Below are 6,036 nucleotides of genomic sequence, written 5' to 3'. Positions count from 1 at the left end.
GTTTGAGCGCGGTGCGTTCCGTAGCGGCAAGCGGACGCGTTGAGTTGCGAAGACCGCTTGCGCCAAACTTGTACGCACAGTTGCGTTGACACGCAGTCAACCGCAGTCAAGAGCCAATAAGAACGCGCTATCGTCGCTAGTGGCTCACCAATAAATAGTAAGCGAAATCCAAGGCAACATGGCGGCGCACGGCGGCAGCGTCGAAGCGTTCGATCTTGGGACAATCTCGCCGGCTTCCCCGACGTTTTGTCAAGCTTGAACCATCGCAGCCTTGGAAAATACAGTGTCCACCAATCCCCAAAACGAAAAAGCAAGCACTGCGACCGGCGAACCGGATACGTCTCGCCGAGTCGGCCGGGTGGGGCGAGCGAACACGTCACCCCCTCTCCTCTTTCGGCTTCTGATTGGTCGAACGCGCCCGAACGCACCGCAACGCTTCGGAAAGTTGAACGAGTCTCTACTCGCTTGCGTCGCGCTACCGAGCGTTGCGGGAAGGCGCGCGTCGGTCCGCAAGCGACCGCGCCTGGCCGCAAGGACTCCGCAACGCACTCAAACGCGTTCAAACGCGAATGTGCGTATTTAACACCGGCACGCACGAACGTAGGAAGAGTTGCTGAACAAGCCTTGGTCGGGTATTGACCTAATCCGGTAATGCACGCAGGCGCCGCGTTTCCAGCTGCAACCGTGGAAGACAGGGGCACTCTGAGAGTTGTTGTTGTTTTCGTGTTGTCTGTCTTTAGTGAGTTCCGACTCAAACGGTAGGTTCTACGGGAGGCGCCACTGGAATGACCTCGCAGCTGGGCGCCTTGCTGTCAGCGCATATGCCTTTGCAAAGCCGGACTCCCCCGCGCACAAACCGTGGCACGGATAATCCGTTCATGGGAGCACGTTCCCGCTTCCAGCGACGATGCTTGTTCACGTAATCCTTCGCGTCCTTCCGACCATCCATGCCTGGGAGACCTCTTTGTTAGAAACGATTCAGGCGCGTCAAAATATTGTAGTCGCCGGCGAGGATTGCGAGTTACCCTTGGGAGATCCTTTTGTTGGACCCGGCGTCAGCGGCGAAGTATACACCAACTCATGTTTACAAACAAACCGGAGCGCCCCTAGCGGACGTCACCGGCGCCGCGCATGCGCCGTGGATGGTGGGCAAGAAGCCCGCCGTCGCCCATAAACAAACCATTGAATTGCGTTGTTGTCGGCGTCGGTGGGAGTCCCCGTGCTCTTTTTAGCGTTGGAATTGTTGATTCTACGTCCTCCTAACAATGTCTGACTACTTGAGCGGCTTCAGCAAAACTATCGAGGCAAAACTTTGCGTGAATAATGTGACGTGCGGCGGTTCATTTCACGTGAACGCCGCAGGATGGGCGCTAAAGCCTGACTCCCACATCGAGATTCTGCTCGCTATTTTCAGTCGCGACGTCGCTTGGACTGCAAAAGCGTGAACCGCAGCTGAGATGGTGGACATCGATACTGAAAACCTCAAGTAGAATCGGGCATTACAAGTCGGTGATGGCCACTGGTAACAATGATCAACAACTTCTTGTATCTGTTTACACTTAGCCGACTTACCCCAACCAACCTTCAAAAGTGTTTTGAGGCCTGCACTTAGTTCTTATCGCAATTACCGGGTCAACGTTTGGTTTACGAGCCGCTGTCGTTTGAACGAACTGACGACAAAAAGCAGCCAAGTTTGAAAGAGCAGACGACAGTTCGAACGCACGCGCAATGGAGTACGAGCAAGAAGCACCGCGTCCCGCGTCAACAAACCATTCGAATGTCACGTTGTCGGCGTCTGTGTGAGTCTCCATACTCTTTTTCGCGGTGGAGTTGTCGATTCTACGTCCTCATCGCAATGTCTTACCACTTTAATCGCCTGAGCGAAATCATCAAGGCTCGTTACGCCGCTAAACTTTGCATAAATAATTTGACGTGCGGCGATGTATTTGCATGACCGCCGCAGAATGGACGTACAAAACCATGATGAGACTCTTCTAGATATTTTCGGTCGCGACGACGCTCGTGCTGCAAAAGTGTAGAAGGTAGCGGCAATGATCGACGTCGATACTGAAAATCGGAAGCGGGAACAGACAAAGCGTAACAAGTAGGTGATGGCTACCGGTACCAATAATTAACATCTTGTATCTACTGTTTACACCAAGCCTACTTAAGTCTTTTGAGGCCTGCAATTACTTCTTATTGCAATCACCGGGTCAAAGTTTGGTCTACGGGCCGCTTTTGTTTGAACGAGCAGACGACAAAAAGCAGACAACTTTGAAAGAGCAGACGAAAGTTCAAACGATCAGGCGGCCGTGTGAATTTGAAGACGCACTGAATCCGTGGGTGGTCCGGACAACTTGGGTTTTTTTTCTCGGTCATGTTGGAACAAAGCAAATACATCTGGCGACTACAAATTGTGGCCCGCACACGCAATCGTAGTTCGACAGCGTCTGGTTTGCCCTTTTGACGGCTGCTATCCACGTTCTCGGACGAACGGAGTGGGCAAAAACACATGAAAACTGATCTTCAAACCTTCCCAGACTCTCTTGGTAAAGCCCCCATCGCAGCATTTTGACGAGAAGGCAGGTTTTTTGTCTCGTTTCTTCCAAAGGAACACAGGAATGCATGTCTGGCAGGGCGACTTCTGCCCACCGCCCCAGACCGGAAGCGCGTCCGGCGCGCCACCACCGCGGCGTGACGTAGGAGTGTTGAGTTGGTGAAAACAATTTTTTTTTTTTCAGTAGCGTAGCACTAGCACTACAACGGGACGCGCAGTCGTCCGGATGATCTCATCGTCGTGGCGCGAGACTTGAACCCTTGACGGTCTGGTGCACTCGCTCAGCGTACTCTCAGAACGACGTCGGAATAAAGAGGGGCCAGTCATAACAATCTCAACTTGACGAAGAAAAAAAAAAAGGAGGAAAGTTTGTTATAAAAGACCCTCTACCCGAGGCAAACCTCACATGTTTCGTCATGGACACCTAAGATGCCGACGCTCGCTTACCCGACCCTGCACAGCCTGTTTCTCAAATTCAATGGTGCCGTTCCATCCAGCCCGTCGGTGGAACGTCTATTTAGCTTGGCTGGGGACGTCTTTAGAAGGAAAAGGGGAAAACTCTCCTATCAAGAACTTTGAAAGTCAATTGCTTCTGCGAGCGAATAAACTATTTTGGCGAAAACGCAAGCCATGAAATGGCTGCATTTATTTTAGGCTCGCAGGGTTTTTCATTGATCAAAACTGCTGTTCATTTTGCTACCACAAAAATATAAAAAAAGTAACTTCGAAAGTAACTTCAAAGTAACTCGCTACTTTTTACAGTAGTTAGTAGTTTACTCAATTACTATTACGAATGCGTAATTTCTACTCTACTCCAATTACTTTTGGCGTCGATACTCAGTAACTTAACTTAACTACCTTTTTTGAGTAATTTGTAGATGTCTGCTCCCTTCTTTGGTGAAGCGGTTGCTGTGGGTAGACACCGAGACAGAATGACTCGAGAAATAATTGAAGCATTTTTATGTCTTTGTTGGCAGACAGGTGTGTCACTGAGCCATCGGTGGTGTTATCCGAGAAAGAGATAACGTACCGTAGGTTTAACATGAGTGCCAATTTATAAGGCGACATCTCTGCGGCCTCTAATTGCCTGGTAGGCGTACGTTTTAATCTCTGTAGGTGTAAGCTGTTTAAGCAGTTTTATAAAATAAACTTTAGCTGAGAGTTAGCCGTCGTCCTGTCGTGTTCGTTCGCTCTTCGTCGTCCGTGTTTACTGAGGCTGTATTTTATCATGTTAAAACTCCGATTAACCCGAATTTTCAGTAAAAAATTAAACTCCGAAAAACACCCTCCGAATTTTGTTTAAAAATAAACTCCGAAAACACGAAATCCTAGACATGGCACGCCTCGTCCTCTCGCCGGACCGACATGAGCTCCATATCCCCTCTCCCACGGTTGGAGCGCCTCCAACCGGGCTGGGCCAACACCACTTAGAAAGCAAGGCCTGTTAATGACGTCATTTTTAATGAACGCCCGACCCGCCCCAAGCGGCAAACACGCTGAAGCTCGAAGCCGCAAAGCGACATACGTGGTGAGACGCTGCGAGACGCACTGGCGGCAATGATGACTCGAACTAGGAGGCACTGCGTGGATCACTAGTGATGACGACTGGGGTGAAGGCCTTGCCTTCAGGGGGGTATGCGAAGCGCAAGTTCGTCTGCTTCTTGGGCCGGGGTTGCGGTGACGTCAGAACGCAGAGCTCTGACTGGCTCCCGTTGGAAGGGTAGTGTGTATAAGGTCCTTAAGGTCTACCTTAAAGAGCTTATACACACTTAAGGCCTTTCAATCGGAGCCAATCAGAACTCGGCGTTCTAACGTCACCTCAACTTGGCGTGTGAGAAGCAAACGAACTTGAGCCCCGCATTGACTGGGCCCGGACCGGGTCTGATCAGGTAGGCATCCCATTAGGCCGAGCCCAGGTAGGGAAGAGTGAAAAGTCAGTGGGTCCGGGCCGGGAAAAGCAGGCCCGTGCAGTGTTCTAATGAAACCTCTCGCCCAGAGGACGTGCCACCGGCGAGCAAATCATCACGAAAAAAAAAAAAAAAACAAGATGTAGGTGCCGGGGTTCGAACCCGGGGCCTTTCACATGCGAAGCGAACGCTCTACCACTGAGCTACACCCCCCATATTTTTTCACGCCTATTGTGTGTAGGTTAGCACAATTCAGAGAATATAAAAGCAATCCTTTACATATGCCACAGAACACAATAAAGAAAAGGGGATTTTTAAACATAAAAGAGCGAGAGAAGCATCTAGGAAATCCGACAACATAAGACACCGATTTAGCAGTGGCAGTTAGTTCGGCCGTTCGTTAGTTCATATGTGTATGTGCCTACCTTTAGAAATCTAAAAAAGTTATTTTTATGGCTTAAATTCGAAAAAAAGAAAAATGTCCTCGAAAGTTACATAAATTTGGTCTGTGCAGGTGAGCTATACGGCCAGTTGGACATAGTAGAGAGTTTCAGTGAGTCGTTTTGATGCGAACGATTCGTTCCCGAGCGGTTCACCGACACCACTCCGCATGCGCGTGCGAATATTTTAGGACTTCGAGAAAATGCAGGTTTAGTAAGTCGTTTCGAGACGACCGATTCGTCCCCGAGGAAGCTTGGGAAGGGTTCAACAGAATTGTTATTAATTGCGGCAGCTGATTAACGTAAACCCGGTAGAATTTTAGCATGACGAATAAAGTAGGATGAGCTCGGGCACTTGGGCGAGCGGCGCAAGCCACATTGGCCCGCGGAGGCCGCTGATAGCACATTTGCCACGGTTGCGTTCGCTTGCAACCGAAACGACCGTAACGACCAAACCACCGCAACAACCATGACTCATCGATTGCTTCGTGAAGCTAGCCCTTGCATCGCTTGCCATGCTGTGTACGGTGAACGCTTGTCACGGTGACTTTGTCGTTACGGTCTTTTCGGTTGCATGCGAACGCAACTAACGCAGATGTGTGAACCAGCCTTTAAAGTAAAATGTTTATCTACAAGCGATTCGCCGACGTCCCCACGAGTTTACATACTTTAAAAGATCTCAGACTGTATGTCGTCGCTGGTAAGACAGCGGTCCAACAAGCTCGCGTTACTTTGATCTTGTCTATTTGAAAATTACAACAAGACGGCGTACGCAAAGAAAAAAAAAAAATAAAACGAAAACACCATTGAGCTCGCAAGTTCATATGTTATCCTACTCGCTTTCAAGTAGTTCTTCAAGTGCATGTTTGCCGGTGTTGCACGATTATTATCATATCTTTTGAAGGGAAGCACCTCGTTTTAGTTTGAGTTTGTATGATGTCTGCATCAAGTAGTCTCTTTTATAACAACAGCAAAACAACAACAACAAACTGGGTAACATATATCCTTCGTAGCGATATTTTACAGTTCTCTGCATTTTTTTAAATGTACGGCCTGGAATCTAGGCCCCGTGATGGCGGCCGCTGTGCACCGCATGACCCGAGGAGGCCGAATGCATAGGAAGATGGAGCGC

The 6,036-nt window shown here is 49.4% G+C and overlaps 1 non-coding gene across 1 annotated transcript; it reads right to left on the bottom strand.

Moving 5' to 3' along the window:
* Positions 1 to 4,605: 4,605 nt before the first annotated feature.
* Trnaa-cgc lies at positions 4,606 to 4,677 on the bottom strand. The gene has a single exon. It is a non-coding gene; the product is annotated as a tRNA-Ala (tRNA).
* Between the last annotated feature and the right edge of the window lie 1,359 nt (positions 4,678 to 6,036).

Source organism: Ixodes scapularis, unplaced genomic scaffold, assembly GCF_016920785.2.
Source record: "Ixodes scapularis isolate PalLabHiFi unplaced genomic scaffold, ASM1692078v2 PGA_scaffold12__126_contigs__length_90152505, whole genome shotgun sequence".
Taxonomy (NCBI): domain Eukaryota; kingdom Metazoa; phylum Arthropoda; class Arachnida; order Ixodida; family Ixodidae; genus Ixodes; species Ixodes scapularis.
This window is presented reverse-complemented; position numbering and strand designations above follow the sequence as displayed.